We start from the raw sequence: 11668 nt of genomic DNA, 5'->3' as shown, positions 1-11668 counted from the left end.
CTTCAGTTTAGAGACTATTTCTTTTGTTGTGCAGAAGCTTGTAAATTTCATGTAGTCCCATTTGTCCATCCTTTCTGATAGTTGCTGAGTTGCTGGGGTTGTATTGAGGAAGTCCTTGCCTATACCTATTAGTTCCAGAGTGTTTCCTGCTCCTTCCTGTACTAACTTCAGAGCTTCAGGTCTCATATTTAGGTCCTTAATCCATATTTAGTTGATACTAGTACAGGGTTTGATAAACATGGATCTAGTTTCAGTTTTCTGCAGGCAGATAACCACTTTTCCCAGCAACATTTGTTGAAGACACTGTCTTATCTCCATCGTGTGGTTTTGGCACCCTTGTCAAAAATAAGGTGGGCATAGCTGTGTGGATTCATATCTGGGTCCTCTATTCTGCTCCACTGGTCTTCATGTCTGTTTTTGTGCCAGTACCATGCTGTTTTTATCATTATGTCTCTGTAATATGGTTTGAAGTCGGGTATTGTGATACCTCCAATGATGCTCTTTTTGCTGAGTATTGCCTTGGCTATTCACGGTCTCTTGTGTTTCCAAATGAACTTTAGAGTAGATTTTTCAATCTCTGTGATGAATGTCATTGGGATTTTGATGGGAATTGCATTGGACATATAGATTGCTTTTGGGAGTATTAACATTTTTACTATGCTGATTCTACCGATCCATGAGCATGGGAGATCTCTCCATCTTCTGAAGTCTTCCTCGATCTCTTTCTTTAGGGGTTTTTAGTTTTCCTTGTAGAGGTTATTCACATCCTTTGTTAAGTTTACTCCTAGGTATTTGATTTTTTTTTGAAGCTGTTGTAAATGGAATTGTTTCCATATGTTTTTTCTCAATTTGTTCATTGTTGGTGTATAGAAAAGCAAATGATTTTTGCAAGTTGATTTTGTATCCTGCCACCTTGCTGAGGCTGTTTATGGTGTCGAGGAATTTTTTGGGTAGAATTTTTTGGGTCTTTAAGATACAGGATCATTTCATCTGCAAATAGGGATATTCTGACAGTTTCTTTACCTATTTGTATGCCTATTATTCTTTCGTCTTGCCTAATTTCTCTGGCTAGGAATTCAGGTACTATGTTGAATAGGATTGGGGATAGTGGGCACCCTTGTCTCATTCCTGATTTTAGGGGAAATGGTTTCAGTTTTCACCATTAAGTATAATGCTGGCTGTAGGTTTGTCATATACAGCCTTTACAATGTTGAAGTACATTCTTTCTATTCCTAATTTTCTTAGAGCTTTTATCATGAAGTGGTGTTGGATCTTATCAAAGGCTTTTTCTGCATGTATTGAGATGATCAAGTGGTTTTTGTCTTTGCTTCTGTTCATGTGGTTTATTACGTTTATTGATTTTCATATATTGAACCACCTCTGCATCCCTGGGATGAAGCCAACTTGGTTATGGTGAATGATCTTTTTGATGTGCTGTCAAATTCAGTTTGCCATTCCATTTTTGAGGATTTTTGCATCGATGTTCATGAAGGAGATTGGCCTGTAGTTCTCTTTTTGGAGGTGTCTTTGCCTGGCTTTGGAATAAGTGTAATACTGGCTTCAGAGAATGACTTAGTCAGTGTTCCTTGCCTTTCTATTTCATGGTACACTTTAAGGAGGGTTGGTATCAGTCCTTCTTTAAAGGTCTGATAGAATTCAGCAGAGAATCCATCAGGTCCTGGACTTTTCTTTTTTGGGAGACTCTTGATTGCTGCTTCAATTTCATTTCATTTTATAGATCTATTTCAGTCGCTAATATCCTCGGTTCGATTTTGGATGGTCATAAGTATCTGGAAATTTGTCCATTTCTTCAAGATTTTCAAATTTATTGGAATATAGGTTCTCGAATTACTGTCCTCATGATTGCTTGGGTTTCCATGGTGTTTGTTGTTTCTGCCCTTTTGCATTTCTGATTCTACCGATTTGGGTTTTTTGTCTCCTCATTTCAGTCAGTTTTGCCAGGGGTCTGTCATCTTATTTATTTTTTCAAAGGAACAGCTTTTTGTTTCATTGATTCTTTGTATGTTTTTTGTTTGTTTTTATTTCATTAATTTCAGCTATTATTTTTATTATTTCTCTCTTTCTGCTTGTTTTGGGATTTGCTTGTTCTTGTTTTTCTAGGAGTTTGAGATGTAGTACTAGGTCCTTGATTTGAGATCTTTCTATCCTGTTAATACATGCACTCATGGGTATAAACTTTCCTCTTAAGACTGCCTTTGCTGTGTCCCATAGGTTCTGACAGGTCATGTTTTTATTTTCATTAGCTTCCAGGAAGCTTTTCATTTCCTCTTTTATTTCATCACGGACCCACTGATCATTGAGCAATGTGGTGTTCAGCTTCCAATTGTTTGCATATTTTCTGCTTTTGTTTCTGTTGTTGAGTTCTAGTTTTACTGCATTGTGATCAGATAGAATGCATGGTATATTTTCTATTTTGTTATATTTGCTGAGGCTTGCTTTGTGCCCTACAACATGATCAATTTTGGAGAAGGTTCCATGGGCTGCTGAGAAGAATGTATATTGTGCAGAAGTTGGATGAAATATTCTGTAGACACCAGCTAGGTCAATTTGATCTATGGAGTGATTTAGTTCTAGAAATTCTTTATTGATTTTCTGTTTGGATGACATATCTCTGGGTGATAGGGAAGTATTGAAGTCTCCCACTACCACTGTGTTGGAATCTATAGGTGTTTTTAGGTCCTTCAGAACACATTTGGTGAAATTGGGTGCACTGACAGATAGGTTGATAATTGTTGTTTCCTTTTGGTGTATTTCTCTTTTGTTAGTATGGAGTGTCCTTCTTTATCTCACTTGGTCAATGTAAGTTTGAAGTCTACTTTGTCTGAGATAAGACAAGAGTAGCAACTCTTGTCTGTTTTTGGGGGGGCCATTGGCTTGGTAAATCTTCTTCCAGCATTTTACCCTAAGCCAGTGCTTGTTCCTATCAGTGAGATGGATCTCCTGTAAACAACAGATTGTTGGATCTTCCTTCTTAATCCAGTTTGCCAAAAGGTGTCTTTTGATGGGGGAGTTAAGTCTGTTAACATTCAGTGTTAATATTGATAGGTATGTGGTGATTTCTGTCATTTAGTTGTCTTGTTGTTTAAGGGTTTGATTGTGTGCAGCTGAATCAATGTTACTTTGATTCCTTGCCTTTTCTTCTCCTGTGATTTGGTATTGCCTGTCTTCTCATGGTTTTGTTTGCTTTCATTTTCTGTGTACAGAATTCCTTGGAGAATCTTTTGCAGTGGTGGCTCTGTGGTCATATCTTGTTTTAGTTGCTGCTTATCATGGAAGGCTTTTATTGCTCCATCTATTTTTAGTTATATTTTTCTGGGTAGAGTACCCTAGAATTGAAGTTTTTTTCATCCAGTGCCCAGAATACCTCACTCCATGCCCTTCTTCCTTTCAAGATTTCCAATGAGAAATCTGTTGTGATTCTGGTGGGTTTACCTTTGTATGTTATTTGTTTTTTCTCTCTTAAAGCCTTCAGTATTCTTCCTCTATTCTCTGTGCTTGTTATTTTAATGATAGTGTGTCATAGGGAGGTTCTATTTGGTCAAGTCTGTCTGGTTTCCTGGAGGCTTTCTGTACCTGAATGAGCATAGCTTTCTCCAGGTTTGAGAAATTTTCTATTATTTTGTTGAATATATTATGAATTCCTTTTGCTTGCACCTCTTCTCCTTCTCAATGTCCATGATTCTCAGGTTTGGTGTTTTGATGGAGTTGGAGAGTTCTTGCATATTCCTTTCACAGGTCTTGAGTTGTTTGACTAATAGCTCTTCAGTTTTTCCTCTAATTTCCATTTATCTTCAAGTTCTGAGATTTTGTCTTCTGCTTGTTCTAGTCTGCTGGCATGGCCTTCCACTCTGTTTTGTACATCTGTTTCATTCTTTTTTTCTGAGGTTTTTCCATATCATGGGTCACTTCCTCTTTAATATTGTCTATTTTCATCTTTAATGCATTTATCTCTCTATTTATAGTGTTCTCTATTTTACTTTGGTGTTTATTTAGGGCTCCTATGAGTTCATTTATTTGTTTCTGTGGCTTTATTTTTGGTGTCTTGGAATTTCTTGAGTGCATCTTTTATGTTTTGGTTGACCATGTCTAGTAACATCTCCATGAAATTCTCAGTGATTACTTGCAGGATTTCTTCTTTGAGGTTGTTCTTGTGGACATAGTTGGGTTCCTTGGTGTCATTTGTCTTTGTTTTGTTGGATTTCAGAACTGGGTATCCATTTTCTTCATTTCCCTCTGAATCCTGTATTAAATTATTTTTTGGGGGGAGAATAGTTTCCATTCCTTTTTCTTCTTCCCATTGCTCTACTTGGTACTGTGCAACTATGTTCTTGATAGGCAAATTTTTGGTTTCGGTCATCTGTTTTCTTTCCCTTGATTTAATTTTTGTTTTCTTTCTGTCTTGGGTTTTTAGCTAAGTTGGTATGCTATTTCTGACCCTGCTCTGGGTGTAATTTAGTATTAACTAGTTCACAGGTTTAACACCCTCATACAGAAGATCCCCTGGCGGTAATATCTATAAGCAGTGGGATTTGGCAGGGTTAATGTTTGTAATGCTAACTATAGAAATTTGGGGGTTGGATTGGGTGGCACTAAAGGTGGGGATGGGAAGTGGCATGGGTGTGTGGGGAAAGCAGTGTGGGGGCTGCTGTTTTTGTGGTCCTTGTGTGTGTTTGGGTATATTTCTGTTGTTGTAGAAGAAGGTATTTGCGTTAGGTATTGCAGGGGTTTGAGTTGTGTATAGTTGGTATAGTAGGTTGTTCAGTGGGTGAAGGAGGGAGGGGTAGTCAGGTGATATGTTAGGGGAGAAAGTAAGGGGAAGGTGAGGGCTAGGGGAAGAGAGTGGGTGAGTGGGGAGCAATGGGTTTTAGCACAAGAGAAGGATGGAAAGTAAAGAGGGTGAGCGTAGGGATGAGAGGATGATGATGGTTAAGTTGATAGTATAGAAAGAGAAAAGAAAAAAAAGATAATAGGAGTAAAAGTTAAACTAGAAAACCCACAATAATAAAACTAATAACATCAAAGAAATCAATGGGGAGAGATGAACAAACAGACAAGAAGGAAACAAACCAACAAAATAAACTCCAGATTCAAGAACAATAGAATGTCAGTCTTAGTTTGAGTTCTGGTGTTACTCCTCCAGCATCCAGTCCTGGTGTTGGTATGTAAGCAAAAGCTTGTTGTAATCTTGCCAGGTCTTTGGCTTATGAGTAGTGTGTTTTTTCTTCTGTCTTTCAGCAGCAGCTGCTTGGTCAGCTCCTCCCTCAGTGGGGTGTGGCAGTTTAAGTTTGTGTGTTGTCCTCAGGTTCAGGAGATCAGCTCTATAGCCCACCAGCTGTCCTGCTTTGGAATTGGATTTTTGCTTTGTTGGTTTATAGGGGGCTTGTTTCTTTGCCTTGCCCTCTTTCTCTGTGGCAAGGTCAGTGAACTGTCAGCTGGCTCCCTGCTGTCCGTGTCTTGTGATGGTTTGCTGTTTGTCTTTAATTTTGTGGAGCTGTTTGACTTTGGGTGTTGCTCACTGGCTCAGGAGATGACCTTTGTGGTCCACTACCTGCCCTACTTCAGGCAGTGGCTTATCACCCACCCAGTTTCTGTCCTTCTGCCTTTCCATGCTTTATTCATTAATATTTCACACAGCTATCAGCTCCTTGCCCCTGTCCCCTTCTCTGGTGTGCTTTCAGCAACCCTGCCCCCTCCACTGTGTGCTAGTTTTCAGTTCCTTGTTTATTGTTCTTTTTTTTTTTTGCATGGGGGTCAGCACAGCCAGTGGTATGCTAGTTTATCCCAGGGGTGGCTGGGGGAATACCATGTGATACTTGGCGCTTACCTGTTTGGTCTACTGAATGTCTCCCAGGCAGGTTTGGAGGTGGCGTCTGGCGGTCCAGCAGCCATCTGTTTTCTCAGTGTAATGTGGTGTGGAGTTTTCTACAGGCTAGGGGTTTGGAGTGTTGAAGTTTTGATTCTCTTTGGTGCTTTATTTCTGCCAAGTGTGGCTCCAGTGTCCCAGCAAGATTTGTAGTCACAGAGCTCACACTGTCTGGTTCTGCACCCTAGTCACAACCTTGGACCCTAGGAGATGAATTTAATCCACTTACACCTGGTGTATAATGGACACAGATATACCAAATAAGGATGCATAGCAACTCAAGCATATTCAGTTTAGATGAGGGGTGGGGGAGATAAAAGGGGCAGACAGGGAAGGAGTGAGAGAGGAGGGAGGGAAAGAAGAGAGAGATAAGGTAAGAGACAGAAATTCATAGCTCACATACACATTCTCATCACAGAGTTTCTTTTCCTACCTGGCCAGGAAAAATAGTGAACATTCATGTGGAGGGAAGTAAAACCTGTTCATTTTGGTTTTACTATTGTATTCCAGCTTTGACTGTTTACCAATCTTATATCTATGTTCCTTGCTCTTCCTCCAGGCTATCCAATGCAGAAGGATAGGAGGCCTCTAGCATGCCATAATATTCAGCTGTATCTTCTGTCTCTATTATGAAACGGTCACCATCTATTTCAGGTAGCAACCACTTTTAGGAAGACATTCAGTGGGCCTATAAATGGCATTTATAATTAGTCTGAAGTACCTATGTGAGTATTGACAAGTACAGTCAATTTAGGTGGTCATGAAATATTTGAAAATATGCATAAGTGCATTCTAAATACAGATATAACATGAATTCTAATAAGTTTGCAAATAAGTCACATCTATGACATATTATCAGAATTCCAAACATCACTAATTTTATTTGCTCTTTCTTTTCCCTGCACCAAGCCTAAAATAGGCAAAGGAAATAACAGATTTTTTTCAAAGTACTGATTGAATATAAGTAGTCTATAACTTTAGGAGTAGCATAATTTTTAACCATTTAATTATAATTTTTTTGTTGTAACTAATGATCCTAATGATTTAGAATGCCTCTAAATCTTTACAAGTCATCTATCACAGACAAATCTGATGAGAGAAGATGTATTTATAAATAAGTTGACCATTGTCAAATATGCTAGTTATAAGGCTTTCTGTCTTGAGCAATAAGATCTTCTTATAATGTTTGTTATAAATATCATATTTATAATTTCCTATTAATCTTATTGACCTCAGTAAGATTTATTAAAGAATAATGGAGAGAGTGATGGAGTGGATACATTATATGCATGTACAAAAAAAGTTGAAAAAACTTATTAAAATTGTTTAAAAGGAGGGGAGAATACCAAAGCATAAAAGAGACTGTAAAGTATATTATGTACACATGTGGAAAATCACCTTTAAATGTGCTTATAAAAAAATGAAAGATTTTTCCATATCAAGACAGATAGATTTTTTTTGTCTTCTATGGTTAGGTTTGTGATTGCTTAGGAAATTAACATTTTACCAAAGTTGAATTTTATATACATATGTTTCTTTTAAGGTCTTTTGAATGAAGTTTGATTTATAACTGGTTAAAGGAGTTACTATTGTTATAATATGTGGTACATTTTAGTGAATCAAATTTTATAAAATTTTAAAAGCATGATGGCCCCAAAATAATGTTTCTATTATGACTGTTGTCTAAGCATGCATAAAAAACACTAAAATTTGGTGAGTTACTAAAGTCTATGTATTGTTGTCTTTTCAGATAAAAACGAGTGATGTCTATGTAACTCAATAAGGGACAATCTTGTTTTATTCATCCTCACTTCAAAGCAAATTTAAGATTAAGATTTTAATGTAAAATATGCATAAGACTTACTTTTGAAAAGAAGCTTTCTCAATTGTACTAGTGATAAACACATCAACATTAAGCTGAATAGTAAACTCCATTTAATAGGTGATAACATTTTGAAAGTAACATGGAAGACTTGAAGAATCCTCCATGTGATGCTATAAATGAACAGAGTCAGGGCAACATAAGATAGACTATATTCCAGAGGAAAAAGGAAGAATGAGCATCAAGAATAAAGAAAGAGGTGAAAGAAAACTAAAAAGAGCAAAGAAAAAGAGAGGTGATTCAGAGAAAATTAGGAAACAGTATCCAACTTCAAGGCTAGCTCTCTGAGAGTAGGGTAACCTGAAGTCACAACCACAAGGTAAACATGGAGAGTACAGAGATCCCTGGCAAAAAGAGACTGTCAGCCCTAGCCATAGGAAAACCTGTGGTCCTGAAAACCTGTAAACACAGTGGGTAGATTTGGTCTGATAGTAACTCCTCCTGAGTTACTGCATTGGAGAATAAATTCATAATTAATTCATAATAAATTAATAGCTTTGCAACTCTTTGTGACTTGGGGTGCTATAACATCTTGAGAAAATGCCTATTGTTGGAGACTGAGTTGTTCTGGGGACCTGGACCAAGAGACAATAAAAGTCAGAGAGCTTAGTAACACCCTGACAGACCCTTCATTGTAAGGTACATTCATAGAGGGGGGATTCCAATGCTGACCCATTGAGACATTTAAGCAGCTGAAAACTCAAATTATGAAAGGCATGGCAATACAAATCTCTGTAGCAGACACTATGCTCTGCAGAGTTTGAGAGCTCTGAGCTTCTGGTTTTCAGGATCTTTGGTCTCCAGAGCTGCTCCTCTCCACAAGTAGTTTGCTGCTGAGAGTTCTGATACCAAGTTTGGTGCACCACTTGATTTTCTGAAGCTTTCTCCCACCCTCAGCATTGTTCATTGTTTAGAATGATCTGAAAACACTGAGACCTGCAGACAGTTTGTTGAGTGTCCCAGCACCCCACAGCATGGAGCTCAGTGCCTTATTTATTTCAGCAACTCCGATGCACTATGGAACACCCCTGGGCTTGGATTTTTGTTATCCCTGGGTGTATAAAATGGGCTCCTGTGGAACGCTCAGGAAGCTGCTCTGCCCACAGGCCACGAAGCTCACCAGGGCCAGCAAAGCTCCTGGTACTCAAAGAAGTGAAGCTTCTTAAATTAATGCTGCTCAGGTAAGTAATAATACCCCCTTGGCCAAACCACTAAGCCCACATACAATAACAAGAAATACTGTGGGAACAGAGAAAAACTAAACTACTCCTGGTACATAACAAGCTATCCCCCCAGACCTGGAGGATTTTAGTATTAGAGGACCTAAAAGAAGCTTTTCTAATTCTTTGTCTTCTTCTTTTATCTTTCCTTCCTTTTTAACTTTTTCAGTGTTTTTACTATTATGTTGGTGACCTGCCAAGATTGAAACAAAAGGATATCAATCATTTATGCAGATATATAACATGTATGAGGCTAAAGCAATCATAAAGATTCATCCAATGAAGAAGACTGGATGGCTGAACTCTACTAGACCTTTAAAGAAGAACTAACACCAGTACTCTCCAATCTGTTGCATAAAGTGGAAAGGGAAGGAATATAACCAAACTCATCCTTCGCCAACTGTTACACTCATTCTAAAAGCAGACAAGGACACACAGAAGAAAAAATTATAGAATACATTTTTTGATGAACATAGAATCAAAAATTCCTAGCAATATACTTGTAAAGCAAATTCAGCAACACATTAAAAAGATCATACAATGTGATCAAATTGGTTTCATTCCTGGTATGCAAGGATGGTTCAACATACACAGATCAATAAATGCAATCCAGTATGCAAATGGAATCAAGGACAAAAATCACATGATCATCGCAATAAATGCAGCAAAAGCTTTGGACAAAATCCAGCATCCTTTCTTGATTAAAAACTCTGATGGAACTAGGAATAAATGATACATATGACAAACCTTATGCAATATCACAGTAAATGGGGAAAAATTGAAACCATTTCTTCTTAAGTCAGGAACTAGACAAGGGTTTCCATGCTCTCCACTCTTACTCAATAAGGTATTCTAATTCCTAGGCAGAGCAATAGACCAAAAGAAAGGAATAAAAGGGACTCAGGTAAGGAAGGAAAAAGCCAAAGTATCACAATTTGCAGAGGTTATGATCCTATACTCAAAAGACCCTAAAGATCTCACCAAGAAACTTTTAGATTTGATAAACACTTTTGGCAATGTAGCAGGGTATAAAACTACATACAAAAATCAGTTCATTTTCTATATACCAACAATGAAGAGGCCAAGAAAGAAATATGAAAACAATAGCCTCAAAATAAAAATACCTAGGAATAAACTTACTAAACAGATGAAAGACCTCTACGATGAAAGTTACAAAACACTCAAGGAAGGTATCGAAGAAGACACCAGAAGATGGGAAAATAGAAGTCCTGTGTTCATACATTGGCTGAACTGAATGTTGTGCCAAAGGCTATACTACCAAAAGCAATCTATAGATTCAATGCAATTCCCATCAAAATTCCAAGGTCATTTTTCACAGTAATAGAAAAATAAATCCTAAAATTTGGAAGCCCTGAGGTCTTCCAAACGAATGGAGACACATATCTGAGCAAAAAAGATCAATGCTGAAGGTATCAAAATTCTGTACTTGAAATTATACTACAGACCCATAGTAATAAAACCAGCATGGTACTGGCACAAATATAGTCATGAAGGCCAATGGACTAGAAGAAAAGACCCAGAAAAGAGCCCACATAGCAGCAGTCATCTGATTTTTAACAAAGGAGCCAAAAAGTGGAGAAAAGTCAGCCTCTTCAATGGGAAAACTGCTTGTCTAGTCTACATGTAGGAGACTGAAACTAGACCATGTGATCTCAACCTATAAAAAATTCAAACTGTATCAAAGATCTTAATGTAAGCTCTGAAACTACTACAGGAAAACAGGGAAATACTGGAAGATGTAGACATAAGCAATTATTTTTCTGAAAAGGACTCCAATTGCTCAAGAAATAAGAACAAGAATTGACAAATGGAATTGCATCAAATTAAAAAGATCCTGCATATTAAAGAAAACAGTTATCAGAATCAAGAGATATCCCATAGCACTAGAGAAAATCTTTGCCAGTTTATCAGCATATACAGGATTAATATCCAGATTATATGAAGAGCTGAAAAAAATTGAAGTGCAAAAGAACAACTAATCCAATTAATAAATGGACAAATGAATTGAAAGGTCACTTCTCAGAAGAAGAAATACTAATAGCTAACAAACACAAATGGAAATGTTCAACATACTAAGCTATAAAAGAAATGCAAATCAAAACTATCCCAAAACCGTGTGCAGGTGGTTTGCGCCTGTAGCCCTAGCTTCTCAGCAGGCAGAGATCAGGGGGATTGCGGTTCAATTAGGCCCAGAACAAACAGTTCCATGAGTCTTTTTCTCAAAAGAACACTTCACGAAAAAGTGCTGGTATAACAGCTCAAGGTGTAGGCCCTGAGTTCAATCTCCAGTACTGAGAAAGAAAAAAAAAAAACTACACCAAAATTTCACCTCCATTTAACAACCATCAAGAAAACAAACAATAACATATTCTGACAAGGATGCAAGGGGAAAAGGAATTCTCATACACTGTTGGTAGGAATGTAAATTAGTGCAACCCCTATCAGTACGAACGTTTCACAAGAAACCAAAGACAGAACTGTCTTATGACCCCACCATACCAGTCTTGGGCATATATTCAGAAGTGTATAAAACAATACACAACAGAGACACTGGCATAGCCATGTTTACAGTAGTACTATTTACAATAGCCAATCTGTGGGTCAGCCTAGGTGATCAATACCAATGAATGGGTAAAGAAAATGTGGCATATGTCCATCATG

Source organism: Castor canadensis, chromosome X, assembly GCF_047511655.1.
Source record: "Castor canadensis chromosome X, mCasCan1.hap1v2, whole genome shotgun sequence".
NCBI classification, from domain to species: Eukaryota; Metazoa; Chordata; class Mammalia; order Rodentia; family Castoridae; genus Castor; species Castor canadensis.
Note: the sequence above shows the minus strand (reverse complement) of the source record.